Source organism: Acinonyx jubatus, chromosome A1 (assembly GCF_027475565.1).
Source record: "Acinonyx jubatus isolate Ajub_Pintada_27869175 chromosome A1, VMU_Ajub_asm_v1.0, whole genome shotgun sequence".
NCBI lineage: Eukaryota > Metazoa > Chordata > Mammalia > Carnivora > Felidae > Acinonyx > Acinonyx jubatus.
The window spans coordinates 124551116-124573674 of NC_069380.1; the positions used below are offsets into that span (position 1 = coordinate 124551116).

The 22559-nt window shown below is 37.9% G+C and overlaps 1 long non-coding RNA gene across 1 annotated transcript; it reads left to right on the forward strand.

Annotated features, from left to right (window-relative positions):
- The first annotated feature begins 534 nt into the window (after window positions 1–534).
- On the forward strand, window positions 535–11816 carry LOC128311167 (uncharacterized). Its single transcript, XR_008289229.1, has 3 exons — window positions 535–698; window positions 4881–4971; window positions 10666–11816. It is a non-coding gene; the product is annotated as an uncharacterized LOC128311167 (long non-coding RNA).
- Window positions 11817–22559: the final 10743 nt, after the last annotated feature.

A 22559-nucleotide genomic window follows, 5' to 3' on the forward strand; every position in this document is an offset into this window, starting at 1 on the left:
AAAAAAATGAATAAATATTTTGGAATTTAATAACTTTTAAATGGTTTTTAGTAGAATTTTGGCCCATTAGAGCAATAGCCTTGTAAATTTAAATTAAAATCCATAAATGAGCTACTAAGACTTGTGATCTTAAGAGGAAATCTTTCTCTTTAAGTAGGTTAGATTTGTAAGAATAATTTAATATTAAAGAGGATTTTGTTTATTTCAGAGAAAAGAACACTTGAAAAGGAAATGAAATATAAAATGCAGTTTTAATTTTTGAGCTAAGTTTTTAAGTGGGAATCCTTTCAAAGTGACTTTTGAAAATTTGCTAAACACAGAATAATAGTATTTGGCTAAACTTAAAAGCAGAAGAAATAACTAGTTTTTTTCATCTAAAACTTTAATAAGTTAAATATTTATATCTTAAACAAAAGTAAACCTCTGAATATTCTTTTCTCAGCAAAAAAAAAATCACTCTCAAGGGTACCATAAAAATTTCATTAACACAGCATTGTACTATATGAAATCTATTTATTTTAGTGTTCTTTCCTTAATTTTTCTCCAAATATTTCCATTTTCTTTACCCTAGCTCCCTAAGAAAATTCTGGAGAAGACTCTGGTGTCCTCTAAGTATGGAGTTTTCACCATATGGAAAAGAAATAGTAAAATCCATCACCAAAATGATGGATTCCTTGAAAACATCCTTGCGAGTCAAGGTAATCTGGTTCAGTGCAAATTGCACCAAGGGATGAGTAAAGAATGAGTGACTTACCCAGCTCACTGAACCAAACCACTAGAGGCCATTCTGTTTCATACATTCCACACAGACGTACACATATTTCTCAAAGGGGTGGCCACCCAAACTGAGGTTTCAGAATTTTATATAATTTCACTTTTGCTTATATATCCAGAATTTTGTTGGTAAAAACAAAAACATATGAGTGACCAATAATCATGAACGAAAGATGTTTCTGCAGATTTTTTTTTTTTAATTTTCGAAGTCCTTGTTCCATTTTAATTCTGCGAACAAAACAAAACACCGACTTCATGGAAGGGTGACATGTTTTATACCCTTTTGGCAATAATTTCACTTTCTATCTGGGGAAATTTTCAAGCAGTGAACTTGTATTGAGTATCAGTTATATGAATAAGGAATTTGAAAAGAGCTTTTCCTTTCTGGAACAGAAAAGGGGATCTCTATCAAACTTGTGTGTGTGTATGTGTGTGTGTGATGTGGGTACACATGTATGCATATGTGTGTGCAAATGTGTTGTTTTGAGGGATGAAGGAGATCAGCCTTATGATCTTTCATATTGAAGGTAAGCTTTACTAGGCTGTGTCCTCTCCCCTTAATTATCCTGTAGTCTTCAAGGAGGTTTCTTGAGATAAAAATAGGTGCTCATGCTCAACTTTCCTCTTGACACATGAAACTAAACATTTGTTTTAAAAATCCTAGCCCCTCCATGATTGTACTCAACTGCAAGAAGTACAAGAACATCAGAAATGTGGCCTCTCCCACATCTCCTGCACAGGCATTGGATTGGCCAGACCAAAAGTGGAGATCGTGACTCCTGGTATACTATGCTATTTTTCCCGGTGGGTATTGTCTTATGTGTTTTTCACACTTAGAGATGGCAACCTCTCCCTCTGAAGGGTGGTACCCTCTTCAGGTGCTACCTATACAGTCCACATGGTGTTTTCTGCTTATTTTTCCTTCCAAATGCAGAAGCAAAAGAAGAGGGGTAAATAACAATGGAACATATGAAATTAAGGACAATACCTTTTTAGTAGAACCTTTTTAGGTTCTCTGAACTGAGTGTGAATTATACTATTTCTGCCACCTAAATCCCTGGGAAACCTGCAAAATGAAGAGCTAGAACATGCTGACAATGGAGGCCAAGGTTTTCACCACAGAAGGGTCTCATGTGTCAGGGCTTACCCTGTTTACTGTAACCATTCTCTTGTCCTCTGATTTCCTTCCTAGTTTTGTCTTCCATACTCTGCCTACCTTATGATCATAAAGCTGCTAGTTACTGCACAAGTAAGGGAGGTGCTGAGGTTAATGATGAGAAAGAAAGATGTGGTTATACTTGTAACTGAAGGAATGAAATATGTATACGCACTTCATTTTTACACCAGCAAGATACAAGTACATCCCTGTATTTTATGTCTTACTGCATGACAAATATAAGTTTGAATGTGTTTCTCCTCCTTTCATTTCTACAAGACATTTGTCTCACTCCTTGGCATTGATGGATCTTTTGGGAGGAAATGTTCTTTCTTCCTAGTCTCCAATTTAATCCACTGGTCTTTGCTCAGAGGATCTGTGAGAGTCCCTGTGGTGGGAAGTGCAATGCCAGAAGCTTGAGGCCACTCCCTGCATTTCAGAATTATCCCTCCATAAATGGACACATAATGGTGAAACACCACCCTCACGCATTAAGTGGACTTTAGAAGGGTGATTTTACAATGCGTGTCCCTGTTTGTCTAACTTATTAATGAATCCACTCCTTACAACTTCAAATTATGGAAATCCAGGGAGAATTATATAATAATAGAGTGGTCTTAATATGAATTATGCCAGTTTAATACTTTCTACTTTGTCTACAGTAAAAGCCTTGACAGTTTCAATTAAGGGAAACTGCTTGACCAATAATCAGATTACCAGGCATGAAAAATGTAGAAGGTGTTATAAGAAAACATTTCATTATAATGGATTTTGATAGTCATTGTTTGGGGCTGTTCACAAAGTCTTCCCATTACTATTTTTTAAAAAATGTAACTGTACTTTGCTTATTCCTGACTACCCACCCCTAGTAATCAACTTCTTAGTCCCCAGCACAGAGGTAGGAAGTGACCCAGGCCTGAACCATTTCATTGCTCTGTACTTGGATTGGTCCACCAAGAGGCATGGTATTCAAACCCAGCAATCAGAGAGACTTGCTATTAAGTTCCTTATTTCTGATAGTAGGAATATTTTTGCCTCTTTAATTATACACAAGAAAGGTATGAGGTTGGAGCTTCTTGGAGTCAACATCTCTATCATATTGAGAAGGCCTGCCTTAAGTAAGAAAGAATGAAGCTAAACAGATATAACATCAACCTTCTTTTTGCTCAGAAAAGCTAAGTCTTTCAAGTACGGCCCTCACTTGCTTAAACAGGCAATAAATGAAACTCTTTCTTTCAAATATTGAGTGGAGACCTCTTTCTTTGATGGAAAGAATAAGAATACTGCTGGAATAGTATTAGGATGTGCAAGCTAACAAAAATCTTATAACTCCTGGCTCATAGATGTTACTTGACTTTTGTGGTTATGGGTCTTTTGTTTTGTCTTAAGCACTCTCTTCTCCCTTTGGCTTATTTTAACATACAAATGCTTTTGTTGAGGAGGTAACTCCTTAATTCTTAAACTTACATGTAACTCAGTAAATCAAATAACTTACATCCTCAACGAAAGGAGCATGTTGAAGGTGAGGTAGACAGTGTATTGTGGTAGACAAATCATGGGCTTGGAAAGTGTACAGTCATCCCATCTATAAATTATATGGTGCTGAAACCATCCCTGATGTTTCTAAACCTCACCTGTATAAAGCAGTAGTAAAATCTGACTCAGAAAGTTACTATGAGGGTCAGTAACAAGGAAAGAATGTGAAGTCTAAGACACCTGAATGGTGATCCTAATTTACTTGATTGATCCTCACTTACTAGATAGAATAGTCTTGGGGAAGCTATTTCCCTCCATGACACTTGAGCTCCTGATGAGTAAAGTGCACATTAACCCTCACTTCATAGATTTGTTGTACGTTCATAATGAGGTGATATGGAAAAAATGCCTAGTGCTGGGCCTGCTCTATAGTAGGTATGCAACCAATACTATTCTAGTTTTGTTAAGATCTATAAATAATTGGACACTGTGACTCAGACACATTAGATGTCCAATGAATATTCACTTGCACATCCTCCTCCCGTTCTTAATCTCTGAGTGTTGGGAAGGAGCAGGCATTGAATAGAGTCAAAGAGCTAGTGCTGTGCTGAAGCTGGCCTGTATCAGCCTGTGAGGACCCACTGTTAACTTTTCAAGAATGTCGTGAGCCAGTTTCATTACATAAACACCCCGTTACTAAGAATTAAATTATATAAGCCTACAATTAAATTAGTTACATTAAAAACAAAAAGAATAACTGCTAAAAACTCATTCCCTTCCAATTATTTTATGATATTTTACGTTATTTGTGTTTTTGAGGTTATTTACATCGGTGTCTGTATGGGGGAAATATAATGGTGTGTTACTGCAAAGCTATTCTAATTCCATATTCAGTAACATCATGTCAGTGGTTTGAATTCAGCCACGTTGGCAGTGTTTACACCTTGGAAATCATCACATGCTATAAATCAGATGACTTCCCACCTGTTCCCCACCAAGAGAGCCAGTAGTTAAATATGCACTAGCACATCACTGGAAAGAACATCCACTCATCCACAGAGAGATGAGACTTCTCTGCTGATGGAACTTCTAAGTCTGCATCAGGCTGCTTTTGATTATGAAATGACAGTGTTATTTGGTAGAAAGTTTCCAACCTTTGAAAAAGTGGTATTTTAAATATAAGGAATAGAGGTTATACCTGGTTCTGATAAAGTGGGTTTGCGTGGGCTGCACAATTTGAGCACCAGTTCCTATGTGTCATTGAGGAATGAGATCACAGTAGCAAGGAAAAAGCCATCAGAGGATGTCTCAGTCATCTTTTGCTTTATTCTGACAAGCAAGAAAGGTAGATGAAAAAAATTTTTACCCTTTAAAATAAGCTAGATTTTCTAAATAAAGACTTGGATAATTAGAGCTGAAAATAGTTGTAATTTTAAAATGAGAGGAACAATAGGACTCTGTTTTTGTCTTTCAGTTGCTGCATTAAAAAAAAATCCTCCCCAGTGAAGGAGAAGATAAAGAAGAAAAGAGGAAAAGAGAAAAGGGACAAAGAGAATCACTTCCAGGTCAGTAATAGTTAAGAGCAAAGGCATTCAAGTCCCTGTTAAGTCATATGTTAGGACTTGTAGACTATTGACAAAAAGAATCATGGATTGTCCTTAGTTAAATATATTCTTAGAGCAGTTACATAATTCAAGGTGTCCACCAGAATTGTAGTAAGACACATATAATGTTATAAGAACAGGCATTTTCTACATAATGAACTATTATTCTTCTAGCTTAAAAAGTTAGACCCAAATATTAAAAAAAATAATAATAAAACAAAAAACCCACAAAGACACATACAGTCTATGTTCCACACTGATCAAATAAAGTCATTTCTTTTTCACCTTCCTGAACTAAAATGTATGTTACAAGCCCATCATAGTATGAAGCAGACTCTCCTTCATGTTGACATGTTAGATGATGGACATAGCAAGTGGTACCTAATGAAAAGTGGCCACCTTTCCAGATTATTGATTTCTGAGGCCTGGGGACATGGTGAAAATGGACACATTCTATGTGCCACATTATCTTACCGGCTATTTCAAAAACACCTGTGCTGTCCATATAGTCTTGCTTACATCTCTAATAGAACTGTCATTCTATATAGTGAGAGAGGTGTTTTCAGGGTGATGCTAGCTTTCATGGAAATTTCCAATGAAATTTCAATGAGTGGTATAAACAGTTCAGATTGTCATTCTGAGAAAAAGTCAAATGCCAATTAAACATTTACGGCCTCCTGATTCTCTTCAAAAATGTTAATCAGCTACACACCAAAGATATTTCCATACTCATGGCGGACATAAAATTTATAGTTTTATTATGTTGTGTTGTTGATAGCCTGACAGTCTTTATTACTATAGCCGTGCTGGTATAGAAGTTTGCTAAGCTTCATAATTAAATACACTTTTAGGTTCAATATTGAAGGATATTGAAGAAATCTCAAGATAACATTTATTTTCATGAAAACCTGTTATATGCTTTCCAACTGTTTTCATTTATGCTGTAGTCTTATACTCAACATTATTACCTTCTGTTTTGACATATATACTTGTTCATGAATCTCTTTGTAACTCTATCAGTGGGAGACACCCTGACTCTAAAGATTAAGTATATTCTATTTGTTTGTTCAGAGATTTCCACTGTCATGATCACCTCTGGTTCTGAGTTCTTGCGTCTTCTGAATTAATACCATTGATAGAGTATCTCGCTCTAGCAGCATAGTTTTTTTTCCTAAAACATACACACACACACACACACACACACACACACACACACACACATATACACACACAGATGTACAAATAAGTGGGGGTAGCAGACTGGACTGAAAGTTTGGGAGAGGAGGGTAGGGCCTGATGTTGAGACTCATAAACAGAAATCACTTAAAACTGAATCTTAGATATCCCTAGAATCAAAAATCCTGTAACATACTATGTTATTTGAGTATCCTCTTTCTCTTATCTTTCCTGTCCTTTTCCTTCTCTTCTTTGCTCTTTTCACTACCAATTCTGATTTTTTTCTAATATAGCAGCATTTAGGTCTCCCTCTTGATATCTGGCCTTCTACTGAACTGCCTTTTGCCCCAAACACCTTATGAAAGTGTCCCTTTCTGAAAAACACCCTATTACATCTTTAAGAGAACTTGTGGCTCTAGCTGTTCTCATAATGACTTTTAACCCTACCATATAAGCATAAATCAATCATACAAAGTCAATAAATAGCTTAAAATGAGTTGTGTGAACAGAGTTCTATAAATTAGCCCCACTTCTATGTGTACATCAACACTTGTTCTTTTGTGTCAAAATAGCCATATGCAGTACATTTGTTCATAAAAAATGCTTACAAATGTCCATAGATGTTTAGTTCCATGGAATATTGCTGGGCCATATGGTTCCTTCACCACTCTCTCCTACCACCTTGCTTTCCTTCTTGTGAATATCTGGAATGGAGGAAATATCAGAACTAGAATTACTTTGAGACGTGTATTTAACAAAACCACTGTAAATGCCATCATTGCGCAGAGCACGGGCTTCAAAGTTAAACACATCTGCAGTTGAATTTTCACTCTGCCATTGACTTAGCTATCTTACCATGATGACTCCAAAATTGGTGTTAAAGTACCAAACTCAAAAGATTGTATGAAAAATTAATAACAAAAATGAAGTAAAATTATTAGCACTTTACCTGGCATACAGTGTTCAATAATTATCAGCTATTTTATTTTTATTTTCCCAATTTTATTAAACTTAATTTATTTGTACTTTATTAAAATATAAAGAATGATAGGGGTACCTGGGTGGCTCACTCTGTTAAACATCTGACCCTTGATTTCAGCTCAGGTCATGATCTTGAAATTTGTGAGATTGAGCCCCACGTGGTGTTCTGCCCTGATAGTGCCAAGCCTGCTTGGGATTCTCTCTTTCTCCCTCTCTCTCTCCTGCCCTCCCCCAGTTACTCCATCTGTCTCTCTCTCTCTCTCTCTCTCTCTCTCAAAATAAAGAAATAAATAAACATTTAAAAAGACGTATCAAGCATGATAGGGATCAGCCACCTAGAGGCAGAGAGAATTCCTCTGAGCCCTCCCCCCGTGAAAACAGTTGGGTCTATCTGCAGCATTCATGCTTTAGTTCTCATATGAGCCTGGAGATTTGAGAGATTTGGGGTGACTTTGCTCCTTTGCATTGTATATCAGCTTTCTATACACTGTTCTGTACACTTTCTATATGCTGGATCTCAGAAGTATCCAGGAATTTCTTTTATCTACCACCTTAGGTAAATCATGGTTCTCCTTTGGGAAGATGCCTTCATCGCAAACCTGCACTGATCCACCTTTCATAGTTACTTCAGGTGTGCGATGACGGGGTTGTAGTTCTCTTCACTTTCTAGTACCTCCTCTCTAGTTGCTAAATCATAGATAATAAATATTCTTATTTTAAATGTTAATTTATTTATTTTGAGAGAAAGAGAGAGAGAGAGAAAGAGAGAGAGAGAGAATGAGCAGTGGAGGGGCAGAAAGAAGGGAGAGAGAGAATGCCAAGCAGGCTCCATGCTGTCAGTGCAGAGCCCAACACGGAGCTCAGTCTCACAACCGCAAGATCATGACCTGGGCCAATATCAAGTCAGACACTTAACAGGCTGAGGCACCCAGGTGCCCCAGTAATAAATATTACTTTTAGTACTCCCTGCCGAATTCTTATTGGCCCCATGTTTTGTCCAGAGTCCAGTAATGAACTCTCACACATAATGAGGCTGAAAGTCCACTAGCCCCAGAAATTGACTTGCTTTTCTCAAGCAAGTGTAGTGGGATCTCCATATACATGTGATGTGGGTGTAGTGGGATCTCCATATACATGTGATGTGAAAAAGAGAGTAATATTTACGATTTTCTGATACCTACCATTCTGGGGTTCTCTCCCTCCTTGAGGGGACATCTTTTCACCTCCCCCATTTCATGCTCCCTAACTTCATGCTCCCATGCAAGCTAGGAAGCTCAGTTTGCTTCTTTATCTTCAATTCCCTCTGTGCCATTGCTAGATTTGAGTGATTAAAAGAGTCACTCATAGAAAAGTAGAAATCACTGTGTACATTGTAAACTTTACTACCTGAATCAGTCCTTTATTTATAATCTTCATAGCTATGTTAAACAAACAGGTTTTGAAAACTAGTTATTGTCTAAACAATGGGAAATTAAGCTCTTAAGAATGATTTTTCTCAGGGTGCCTGAGTGGCTCAGTCAGTTGAGCATCCAACTTCGGCTCAAGTAATGATCTCATAGCTCATAGGTTCAAACCCCATATTGGGCTCTGTGCTGTCAGCTCAGAGCCTGGAGCCTGCTTCGGTTTCTGTGTCTCCTTCTTTCTCTGCTCTTCCCCCACTTGTGCTCTCTTTCTCTCAATAATAAGTAAGCATTCTTAAAAAATTTTAAAAAGAATGATTTTCCTCTCTTCTGAAACCCTTTATTTACATCTTCAGTGCAGTGCTGATGACTTATTACAATAATCATTAATATGTGTTTACTGGTTTTATTCCCCACTTCTACATGACATTCTCCTTAAGAACAGTAACCACATCTTCTAAATGATAATAAGTAGAATGACAATAATGTTGATGATAATAGCAGCTTCCAACTATTGAGCACCTACCATACAAATTCCAAAATAACTCTGTCAAGTAGCTATCTAAATGATCTTTTTATGGATGAGGAAACTGAAATGCAGATGAGTCAAGGATTCGTTCCAGTAAATTCAACATTGATGTTGAAATTCAGGTTCTTGGGGTGCCTGTGGGACTTGGTTCATTGGGTGTCCAACTCTTGATTTGACCTCAGGTCATGATCTCACAATCTGTGGGTGCAAGCCCTATACTGGGCTCTGCACTGATGGCATGAAGCCTGCTTGGGATTCTCTTCCCCTCTCCCTGCCCCTTCCTTGCTTGCGTGCACTCTCTTTCTCAAAATAAATAAATAAAAATTAAAAAAAAGAAATTCATATTCTTTTTATTGTTTCCACATTATCTCTTTTCTACCCATGGGACAGCAACCAGTATCTGATCGGAATTCAAGAATTCTACAGTCAAAAGGATATCAGGAATGGGGCACCTGGGTGGCTCAGTTGGTTAAGTATCTGACTCTTGGTTGTGGCTCAGGTCATGGTCTCACCGTTTGTGGGTTCAAGCTCTGTGTCAGGCTCCACACTGATGGCGCAGAGTCTGCTTGGGATTCTCTGTCTCCCTCTCTATCTCTGCCCTTCCCCTGCTGGTGTTCTCTCTCTCAAAAATAAATTAACCCTAAAAAAAAAGGATACAATGAAATCTGAGCATGGGGTAGGGAATTCTTATTTAGAAACAAGGCAAAGAAGTGGGGTGGAAGAGCATACCTTTTAAAATAATATCAGTGCATTAAAAGGTTTGCCCAAGGATACATAATTCTAACAAATACTTTTTGCCTATTCCAATTTTTTTCTCTATTTTTAAAGTTTGTTTGTATTCTTTGTGTTTTTTAAATTTATGTCCAACATCTTTATGTCAACAGTAATTATATAAACATTAATTATATAGTGTGTCAGCTTGATATGATACTCAGGATCCAATTTAATTGAAAATATTGAATATTTATATATTCAGTACACATATACATACCTTTCTTGTTTTATGTTATTAGATATCATTAGTTTGCTTACATATATGCTTATATATTAAGATTTTACTCATATATATTAGGTATGCTTAGTGAATAAAGTTATTGAAGGAACAATAATGGTAAACACCTTCAACTGTGTAGCAAGGTAATGAGGTTTGTTTTTGCTTATTAAGGGAAAGAGGAAATTTGTTTCACATTAAGTGTGAAGTCAACCCAGATGTGCAAGAGCATAGAGAAGGGCAAAAGTCTAGTGTGTAGATGTTGGAGAAGTAAAAATCTTGCCAACAAAGAGAGACCTCTCCAGAACCACTATGGAAAGATACCTGATTTATTATTAAGTTAATATAACAGAGTCCTTGCCTGTAGGAAGCCCTCAAGAGACTACAAAGTCACCATAAAATTTCACGCACTTTATATAGCAAAGCAGATACAAAGTTCATTGGGAATTGAGGTAGGCATTTACTTAGTTAACTGTTCGCTTCTAAAAGAATAATATAACTTATCTCCTCAAGAGACAAAGGGTTATATTGTGAGAAACTCCTGAGCTAATTCTGAGGCTATGTGTTTATACTTCCAGGGGGTATGAGGCTCCAGACCTTAGAGAAATCTCTTTATTATGAAACTGAAGACTGGGCATATCTGGCCCCAGGAGAGATTCACTTACTTGCTAAAGGCCAGCTATATCTTCGAGGAGATCCTCCCCAGGGGGAAGAACAGATAAAAGGGGAAGTGGAGGTAATTGTCATTGTTGACCCTGTTTTTATCCATAGTTCATGAATCATCACCGGAACACACAATGATGCTGAATGTTCTCTCCAGCCTTAGGATTTTTGTTCAAGCAAGCTCAGTTTTGATGGCCTTTTTTGTATGATCATTTTTTAAAGAAGTATGTGAATATTTTATTGTCAAATAATACTGATGAAAAAATAGAGTTGTTTTTCTCCTTGTTAAAAGAAGTAAATGGGTTGATAAAGCTGTTCTTTACCTACTTACTATATAATCTGCCCTTAGAGCAGAGTTGATTCTCAAGAGAAATATTTTTGCTTTGTGTTGGGCTTATATTCTTAATTATTGGAAGAAAAAGAGCATAAGTTTCTCACTTTTAAAAGAAGCTAGGATTGGGGTGCCTGGGTGGCTCAGTCGGTTGAACTTCCGACTTCATCTAAGGTCATGATCTCATGATTTGTAGGTTCCAGCCCCGCTTCGGGCTCTGTGCTGACAGCTCAGAGCCTGGAGCCCGCTTCAGATTCTGTCTCCCTTTCTCTCTGCCCCTCCCCCACTCACACTCGTCTGTCTCGAAAATAAACTTAAAAAAAAACTTTTTTTAAATGGAAGAAGCTAGGATTATCTATAATTGTGTTACTTTTTCTATGTGTATTTTAACATATTGTATTGTCATTTTATTTTCTTTTAAGTTTATTTATTTATTTTGAGAGAGAGAAAGAGAGAGAGAACATAAGAAAGAGAGAGAGGAGAGAGAGAATCCCGAGCAGGCTCCACACTGTTAGCGCAGAACCCGACAGGGGGCTGGAACTCACGAACCATGAGATCATGACCAAAACTGAAATCAAAAGTCAGATGCTTAACCTACTAAGTCCCTCAGTCCCCCAGCCCCCTGAACTGTATTGTCACTTTAACGGGTAATTAAACTACACCATTTATTTTTATCAGGCACCCATCCTTTTATCACAACCAAGTGACCAAATGTCCTCTCATAATCATTTTCATTTTGCCTTTTTTAAAAAAAGTTTTAAAAATGTTTTTATTTATTTTTGAGACAGAGAGAGACAGAGAATGAGCAGGGGAGGGGCAGAGAGAGAGGGAGACACAGAATCCAAAGCAGGCTCCAGTTTCTGAGCCGTCAGCACAGAGCCTGATGAGGGGCTCGAACTCACCGACTGTGAGATCATGACCTGAGCTGAAGTAGGACACTTAACCGACTGAGCCACCCAGGCGCCCCCCCCCTTTTTTTTTAACATTTATTCATTTTTGAGAGAGGAAGAGAGAGTGTGCAAACAAGGGAGAGGCAGAGAGAGGCAGACACAGAATCCGAAGCAGGCTTCAGGCTCTGAGCTGTCAGTACAGATCCCGACTCAGAACTTGAACTCACAAGTCGTGAGATCATGACCTGAGCAGAAGTTGGACACTTAACTGACTAAGCCACCAGGCTCCCCTGATCTTGCCTTTCTAACGTCATACCCCAAATTCAGCAGAACAAGAATTAGTTACATAAAACTGAATGAACTGATGAACGAAATTAAATGTGATTATTTTCAGGTATTATTGTAAATGTTTTAATGTTCTATTTTCTGATTGGTATATAAGGAAGCACTTTGCCTTCTTATTGCTTATTCTCAATTTAATAGACTATGCTTTTGTAACTAAGTGAAGCATTTAAAAAATTGTATCTGATTCTCACCAATTCCTCAGAATTCTGAAGCAAATACTTTTACTGGGTCTTATTACTTTTTATGGCAATATATTTATTTGCATGAGTTCCATAAGTATCTATTCTCCTAATTACCAGGATATAGACAAGTTGACTTTGCAAGTGCTTTGGTTCGTGTGCCATATTAGAGAGAACACACATTTAATAGGCTATGAGAAGCCCACCATGAATGGGGCACAGATTGACTTTACATAAGAAGTCAATGCCTACAATGTCCTCTGAGGAATATGGGCTTGACACTTGGCTTACAGGGCTCCAGCTTCACAGTTGATGAAGACAGTCACTTCTTTTTTTTTTTTTTAATTTTTTTTCAACGTTTTTATTTATTTTTGGGACAGAGAGAGACAGAGCATGAACGGGGGAGGGGCAGAGAGAGGGAGACACAGAATCGGAAACATGCTCCAGGCTCTGAGCCATCAGCCCAGAGCCCGATGCGGGGCTCGAACTCACGGGGACCGCGAGATCGTGACCTGGCTGAAGTCGGATGCTTAACCGACTGCGCCACCCAGCGCCCCAGACAGTCACTTCTTAAAAGGCCAAGGATCTTAGCTTACTTTAGTAACTAAGGAAAGAGAAATTCATATAAATTTATATGTGCAGCAGGTGAGGAAAATTTCTTGGGCTTGGTTTCCTGTCTTTGGGTAGAAGATTAAATAATTAGAAGTGTTTAAAAGTCAAATCTAAGATTCCTTATAAAAATTTCCAGGAAGAGGGGCCCCTGGGTGGCTCAGTTGGTTAAGCATCTGACTCTCGATTTCAGTTCACTTCATAATCTCACTGTTCATGAGATTAGGCCGTGTGTCGGGCTCACCCCTGACAGTGTGCAGCCTGCTTGCAATTCTTTCTCTCCCTCTCTCTCTCTGCCCCTCTCCTCCACTCCTCTCTCTGAAAATAAATAAAAATTTTAAAAAATTTCCAGGAAGAAGTTAATTCTCTGAGCTCAATACTTGCTCGATACCCAATAGCTCTAGATTTGCTGAGCAGGTTCAAGGAGGCTCATGGAGGCTCATGGGAGTAATTAATCTTCTTACTCTGCATCTATAAATTATCAAGCGAAAATATGAGACCAACCTTTTCTAGTGTAATCAGGAATACTCTTTGGCAATTATTTATAGCCAAAATGGGAGAGTATTATAAAATATTATCCAAAACCTAGATATATTTCAAAATTCAGGGGAGGCCTATTCTTCTTATTAGAATCCTGTTTAACAAGCTTATCGTTTGATTATTTAACTCTCTAGGAGCATATACTTGTGTTTAACTTGTTATTTACTATTTCATTTGTACCAGAAACATGTTCAATTTTATATTTATGTCCAATATGAAAGATCACCTAAACAGTTATGGTGTCTTCACCCTATAGGACATTAAGTGTTTTTATTATTATTATTTAATCCAATCATCCCTTTCTTTTCTTTTCTTTTCTTTCTTTAATTTCTTCTTCTTTTGTTTCTTTACTTCTTTTCTTTCTTTCTCTTCCTTCTTCCCTTCTCTCTTTTCTTTCTTCCCTCCTTTTCTTTCCTTTCTTTCTTAATGCTTGTAATAATCCATTTGCTCAAGTGCTTTTGGAACTAGATTTGCCATCTCACTGGTTTCCTTATTACTGAATTAATCATTTTTCTACATGTGTAAATTTTATATTTATATGAGAGTCATTTCTTTCATGTTCAGTAAATTATACTTGGATGCTCTCAAATAGCAACACATATGACTCTCTTTATTTTGACACTGAACAGTCTCTTCTGCATTTCTCCTATAAATGAAAAAATTGTGGATATTTACTTACATTTGGATTTATAACATTGTCTCCTGCTTCTAAAAATGATTTGAGGTAGTTTATATTTAAAATACCAGTGTGGCATGTTTGAGTCCACATAGAATTCATTGCTAAATTTGAAAAATGTCTGAGCATGTCTGGCAAATGAGTGGGAGATACCCATCAGGATACCATTTTAATGGTGACCTAAAAAGCTTTTTGGCACTTCACGGATTCTGGAGAACAGAGTGCCCATTGGTATTATGCTTTCAGAATATTAGCGTTTTCAATGGTGGCATCTGCAGTGGTACCTGGTAGGAGCTGGTGACACCTGGAACAAGATAATAGTCTGCCAAGAGTGACATTGGTACCTAATGTGGCAGTGGTTCCCCACACAATGGGAACAACCTTTGGAGGAGACAGCTGGTCTATTGGCACTGGAGGCAATTGGGAAGGGAATTAAGCTAATGTAGTCCAAGTGCATTGCTTATTAGAACTCAATAGAAGGAGAAAACTTGACATAAATATTGCTTTAATGATGTCTCTTGAATATCATTAATCTGAAATTCACTTTTGACAGGAGCTCTCTGGAGAATGACTGAAGGGCAGCTATTTTGAGTTTTACTGTTAATTGTAAGGAAAGTAGCTTGTTCTCAACAGTCAGGCAGCATTGTTGTTATTACGTTAGGAAATTAAGGAGCTTAAACCCTTGTCACCTAAAAAAAGCACAAATCTTCTGTAGGTGAGTCATAACAAACCTACAGGCAGAGCCAACAAAGTCTTTAGAAAAGAGATTCAAATCTGCTCAAAAGTGCAAATACTTAAGCTAGGAAGCAATCTCATATCATTGGTTTAGAAATCACTTGATAATAAGGATGTCTACAGATAGATATTTTATTCTTTTTATTTTTCCTGTAACATTTTAGAGGTTTGGAGAAAATTAACTTGTTCCTGGGCCTGTTCAGTTAAATTGACAGACACTGTGCATTACCTGAAAGCAAATTAGAAAGGTATAACAATTTACTGGAGAATGTGTTAAGTGCATTCTAGGAACTCTGTGAATGTAAGGTATTGTTAATGACAATGAGAATATACATTGCTCCTGTGGTGAGGGGGTAAGGGCAAGGTGTTTGCTAAGTGAAAGCTATCAAATGACCTCTGCTCTTCAGTCAGAGGTTTCAGTCCACAGTTTACTAATGTGTTGTTTTCTTCTTATGCCCATGATGAGATAGATTATTGAGAACAAAAGGGAAACAGAATAAGTAATCATAGTTTGATAGGAACCTAGTGTCTTAAGTTTCCTTGGACTGAAAGGCATTATTAGCAGTTCCATTACTTTTTGTTTTTTGATGTTTATTCATTTTTGAGAGAGAGAGAGAGTGAGTGGAGGAGGGACAGAGAGAGAGGGAGACACAGATGTGAAGCAGCTCCAGGCTCTGAGCTGTGAGCACAGAACCTGATGCAGGGCTCGAGCTTGTGAACCATGAGATTATGACCTGAACTGAGTTTGAATGCTTAACTGACTGCACCCAGGTGCCCCAGTTGCATTGGTTTCAAGGTACAAATTCTGCTTCCAAGGAAAATCTGCCTTTTGAATTTCTGTATATTTGCTGAAACATCTAGTGAATATTGGACATAAACAATGTTGGATCTAAGAGACCACAGGAGCTGTGAACCAACTAATGAGGTAGGGAAAACTGCAAGCTCAAAAATACTTTCCTTGACAAATATGTTGGTGTTTAAGACGGTTGTACCCTTCATGACTAAGGGTGAGAGATAGATTCTGGTTGGAGCATGAAAGGTGGGGAATAAATGTCGATTTGCTACTCACTTCCAAAATAATTCAGGCACTGTATTGTATTTATTTTTGAGAGAGAGAGAGAGAGAGAGAGAGAGAGAGAGAGAGAGAGAGAGAGAGAATGCATGCTTGGAGGGGAAGGAGGGGCAGAGATGGGGAGAGAGAACAGCTCAAAGAGAGCATCTCAAGCAGCTTCCACACTCAGCTGGGAGCCCAATGTTGGGCTTGATCTCATGACCTTGAGATCATGACCTGAGCAGAAATCAAGAGTTGGATGCTTAACAGACTGAGCCAGGCAAGTTATAATCACCTAAACTCAATGTCAGAAAAGAGAGATCAAGGAGAAACGCCTGTAAGATATTTTAATACACATCTGTAAACATTCTTTTGGTCTTACTGAGTATTTAGTGTTTGCATCAAAGGGAGATGCAGTTTTTATAGAACTCATAAATCATAATGCAATTAATCAGAGTGCTAGGGGCCCTGAGAAGACTGGGCCATTTGTTTCATAAAAAGATACAATGCAGGGAGAAAATGTGCTGAAGGTTCCACAGTGAGTCAGTTACACAGCTGGGATAGGGAGCCTCCATCTCAGGATTCAGTGATAGTGTTCTTTCCCAGACTGCAGTGCAGTACCAAAGCAAGCTGTGCATGAACCACAAGACAGTCCAGGTCAGCATTTAGTTTTCTCCTCTCTAATCAACCAGGGAGGGCACAGTTCATCTTTCTTGCTCTACAACAGTTGTATGCGGTAGATTCGATTATGCTTGTGTCTACATCGATTCTTGCAGCTGTATTTGAATCAGATCCAGCCAGGTCTGTGCCAGGTGGAGAAACGTCTTTGACTTTCTTGGTCTTACTCTCTCTCTTCCTTTCCCCCCAAATCTGCTGAAATTGATTCCATGTTCACCCCTTATTTTAGTTCAAAATCCCAATAAAGTATTAAGTGATAAAAGACAAATAATTTTATCATAAGTGCCAGATCACATCAGTCAGAATAGTTGTCTGGACAAAGGTTCAGAATGATTCTAAACAGCAGATGATCTGAGCAAGAATGATGTTTCTGTTGGTTCATGCTACCTAATAGGATGGGAAAGGAGTGAGAAAGGTCTCAAAAGGTAAAATCAGAAAGGCTTTTAAGGGCTTCATTCGCTGCTTGAAGGAGACCAAAAGCCACGAAAGTGAGGTTCAGATATAAGACAGTACAGCGTGTGTTCTTTGACTGTAAAGTAACTATGATGTATCGGAAATGAAGATGAATGGAAGGAATGTAAAAGGTGTTGTCAAAGACGGCATCCATACTGGAGATGGCCTAGTTTGCTCAGCTCTAGAGTTTGGACACTGTCAAACTGTCATTTATTTGGGTCAAATGCATGGCAGAACTAAAACTATTTTGCAGGAACATTAACCCAGCGGCAATGTATAGGAGAGTTTATAAGCAATAAGATAGGGATTACAAATAGCAATTAGTAGGCTGCTGCAAATGGCTAGGTGAGAGGCAATGAAAGCTTCAACTAGAGCTTTGACTGCAAACCTGGAAAGGATAGAGTGGAAATGAATGGCACTGTGGAAGCAGAATCAGTAGTAACTTAGTCCCCAGTAAGGTGACTGGGTAACAGGGAATGGTAGGTCGAAGTAACACTAACATTTCAAGCCTGAAGTGATGTATGTTATTCTTTATAACAGAGAGCTCACACGTAGGGATCAGGCATAAAATACGGTGATTTTTTAAATTAAATTTACACTTTCCCTATCAAGAGCTAATAATCTCAGAATTGTAGAACACTCATGTGAAAAGTGATTTTGAGACTCAAGTTCACACAAAATCATATTTTAGAGTTCCTCTATTTTCGCCATTTCTGTTATCTTTATCTGTTATTGTCTATGGCTTGATTTTCATTTCTAGATAGCTGGCAAAAATATAATAAGATAATATCCTTTTCTTTTTCTGAAAAAATGGGGATCCAAATAGAGAATAGACCATTTTCTAACAGTCAAAATTTCTAGCTGTTCATGTACAGCACTATAGTTAAGTGCCTCAAATCTCATAATTAGTACCCACTTAAATTATGGATTATCTCACACTCTAACCAAGAATGTAATATCTTTACAGTACTTGGAGTCATACATGTTGCTAATGACTTATTAGGATGACTCCATTTGTAATGAGAGTGCAAATCAGTTACTTCTAAAAACAGCAAAAGCTAGTTTTGTCAACTGTGAAGAGAAGAGTTTGGAAAAATGGGAAAGACATTTTTTTTTTAGTTTGAAAAGTTTTTTTTTTTCAATATATGAAATTTATTGTCAGATTGGTTTCCATACAACACCCAGTGCTCATCCCAAAAGGTGCCCTCCTCAATTCCCATCACCCACCCTCCCCTCCCTCCCATCCCCCCATCAACCCTCAGTTTGTTCTCAGTTTTTAAGAGGAAAGACATTTTTTCTAGAATAATGCTGGATTTAAAAATAACATAGAACTAAAAACTTGCCAATTCTATATTTTCCAAGCATCCCAGCATTGAAACTTCACTAATATTCTCTTGAATTAAGTCCTAAAATTTACAGCCACAAATTAACCAGAATCTCTAGGCTTTACATTCACATTTCTCTTTCGCTACATGTATTACTACAAGCAAATTTACCTGGGCCATGCCTTAGCTCTAATATAAAGTGTAGTTGTATGTATCTAATAACCATTCAGCTTCATGTAGGTTTGATTCCTTTCTCCCAGCTTTTAATTAGGAATAACGGAAGCTCAGGGTCATGTTCAAAAGTGAAAGAATTAGAAGCTTCCTGATAGTGCAGACTCAGCCTGTCTAAATCTAATAATAGTTAATACCAACTTCATGCTTACACTTCACACCAAGGTGTATTAGTACATTACACATGTGTCATCTCATATAATCATTTCATCATCACTGTGGTGTTGGTATTTTATTCTCCATATTTCACAGATAAAGAAACTGTATAATTTATCCAAGGTCATGTAGCTAGGACACACAAATCAAGAACTTGGATTGAAATCTGTCAGGAAATTACTAATTGTCCTCAATATTGAGACACAGACTCAGGACTGAGTAAACCATGTGACCAGCACGAGGGTGCCTTGGCTGGTTAAGCAGCTGACTCTTGGTTTTGGCTCAGGTCATGATCTCACGGTTTTATGAGTTCAAGACTTGCATCGAGCTCCATGCTGACAGTGCAGAGCTTACTTGGGATTCTGTTCCCTTCTCTCTCTGCCTCTCCCCACTTGTGCTGTCTCTGTCTCTTTCCAAATATATAAATAAACTTGAAAAAAACCCCAGCCATGTGAATTGCCAGACCAGTGAAATAAATGAAATAAAGTAATACATTTAGCTGAAATTGGACTGTGGGGTAGTGTATTATCTTGGGCAAAGGGAACTGCAACTCCAAAATCAAATCAAAAGGAACTTTAAGCACCACAGAGTCTATAGCATACAGAAGGCTTCTTGTCTTCTACCTAAATATTCCACAATTTTGAAGGCAAGTCTAACTTTACCACATATTTTTAATAATTAGATTTGCAAAGGGAAGCCCCTTTCATTGCCTTTCCTTTGAAATGTGTCTTTATAAGTAGCTCCACTCTTTTTCTTCATGGATGAAGTGACAGCTTACCTATAGAAAATACAAATAAATTTGGTTGTAACCCCCCAGAACACTGGTTCCACTTCTCTGGAGTAGGTAAAGCCAGTATATACTGTATACTTGGAAGAAAAATGACCACTGTGAATAAAAATTAAACAATGGCTTACCACAGTTCCCATTCAGAAATACCCTCCTGCATATCAAGAGACATTTTGCTTCATGCTTACCTCCTGCTACATTTGCAGCAATTATTAGCCTTTGTGACTACAAGTCTTCTCAGAGTGACGCATCCTCCACTTTTTTGAAACCCAGCTTCTGTTCTGTACTAGGGGAAAGCAGTGGTCTTGACTCCATTTGCAGAAAGGAGAACAGAAGAATGTCCCATTCCGTGGCATTTCTCATCCACTGATGTCAGAACCCCAGTGCCTGAAGCCAGTGTACTACTTCTCACTTTTTCAGGAGTGGGCAGGGTAACTGAATTGTGCCTGAAGTTACTCTCATTACCTACTGGCAAGCCAAACGGCCAGATGGTGTAACTGACAGATCACCCTGGGTTCTCAATGACAGGTTCTCGCTGGTGGTCACAGAGCCCCCCCCCCCCCCCCCGCCCCCAAGGTGAAGCCTTGCCCAAAGATGATTCAAAATCATTTTCACTCTTAGAATTCTTAGAAAGTTCCAAGAAAGGGAGAAGTCAGACCCCCAGGCATTTGGTAAGTATATTGAGTTTTGAGCAGAAACAGTTTGGGGGAACAGTTAATGCATTTAGTAATCATAGCATAGATTATAAAATGGAGAAGAGCTGCTTGGGATTTCTGCTATCAGAGGGAATATGATCAGCTTATCACTTCCTATTCACCATTTGATTTTACACCTGGTGATCCCCTGGGCACAGGTAGTTTTTGAGGGCTTTTTGGCCAAGTCTTTTTTTTCACACAGTTGGACATGGAATCAGTTCACATGAGTGTCAACGGTAAATTAATCCAAGATTTTAGAATAAGCTCAAAGAATGTAAATTGTTAAAGATGTGTGGAAACTACAAAACATTTATTTTAAATTTAAATCCTAATAGGTTGTTCCAGACACTAACAGCTTACTTTTGGTTTCTAGAACATTCCATTGACTTTCCTAGCTCTCGTCCTGAGATTCTCTTTGTGAGGGTAACATAGCATCTAAGACTCACCAGAAAAAGAAAATGTTCTTAGTGTTAACACTCTTGGAAAGAAAAATAAAAGTTAATGAGCTCGAAGGAAGGCAAACATGATTGAAGCTGTATCTTTTCTCCTAAGAGCCCTATTCTGAACCACTCAGGGAAGAAATCTAGAATGGGACAATGAACCTGAATGGAGAATGCTATGGAAAATAGAGAACAGCCAAGAAGAATCTACCCTTATAAATAGGTCAGGGAAAATAAATATATTCATTCCACTACTGTTTATCAATACCTGGAACATGGCATCCATGAATGTACACAAACATACATGTGTATCCATAAATTTAAAACAAAATGTGAGTATAACTTGAAGATGAGAAAGAGGAGACTCACTAATATCTGAAGTGTGGACCCTGAAGAACAGAAGTGAGAGGTTTTACAGAAGTATGAGGGTGGACTCTCTGTCCTTCTGGCCTCATGTTTCCCATGGACAGCCTTTCACTGGAGTATCTCCCCACTCCGTTGGATTTCCTTCTCCAAATACTTACTCATGCCTTCCCAGGGGGAGGGTGGGTGATTTATCTGATTCACTGTCACGCTTTAGAATCATTGAACTTTACTACTGATGAGAAAATTAATCTGGTGAGCAAAGGATCAGAGTAAAAAAAAAATTCATATTTTAATTAGATCAAACCTACAAGGCATCTGGTATTGCCTAAGAAAGATGTGTCAATGGTGACATATTTCAGTCCTATTGCAGAAATTCAGTAGGAGAGCGCCCACAATCCACACACCACTGTGGTTGCCACACCTACCTCATGCTGGGCATCAGAAAATCTAGAGTGGCTGAGTCTGAGAAATTAAAGAGAAAGATAAGAATTTCTACTGCTTTCCTTTCTTTTTTTTACCAATATTTTTTTCTACTGTTTTCTTATAGAATTCCCTTATTCATAGTTATAAGTGTCCTGAAGGAAAGGTGAATGTGTTTAGTTTGATGACTGTGATAGACATTGCTGCTGAGAGGACAGGGTGGTGATTGCTCACAAAGCAATGCAAATTAAATGCCAATAAGTTGAGTGATAGGGCAAATAGATTAATAAAAATCTATGCGTTTTTGGGGCATCTGGCTGACTTATTCAGTGGAGCATGTGATTCTTGATCTTGGGGACATGAGTTAAAGCCTCATGTTGGGTGTCGAGATTATTAAATAAAATTTTTTTTAACTTTATTTTTTATTTTTTAAAATTTACATCCAAATTAGCTAGTATATAGTGAAGCAATGATTTCAGTAGATTCCTTAATGTCCCTTACCCATTTAGCCCATCCCCCCCTCCCACAACCCCTCCAGCAACCCTCAGTTTGTTCTCCATATTTATGAGTCTCTTTTGTTTCACCCCCTCCCTGTTTTTATATTATTTTTGTTTCCCTTCCCTTATGTTCATCTGTTTTGTCTCTTAAAGTCCTCATATGAGTGAAGTCATATGATGTTTGTCTTTCTCTGACTGACTAATTTCACTTAGCATAACACCCTCCAGTTCCATCCATGTAGTTGCAAATGGCAAGATTCATTCTTTTTGATTGCTGAGTAATACTCCATTGTGCATATATATATATATATATATATATATATATATATATACACACCACATTCTCTTTATCCATTCATCCATTGATGGACATTTGGGCTCTTTCCATACTTTGGCTACTGTTGA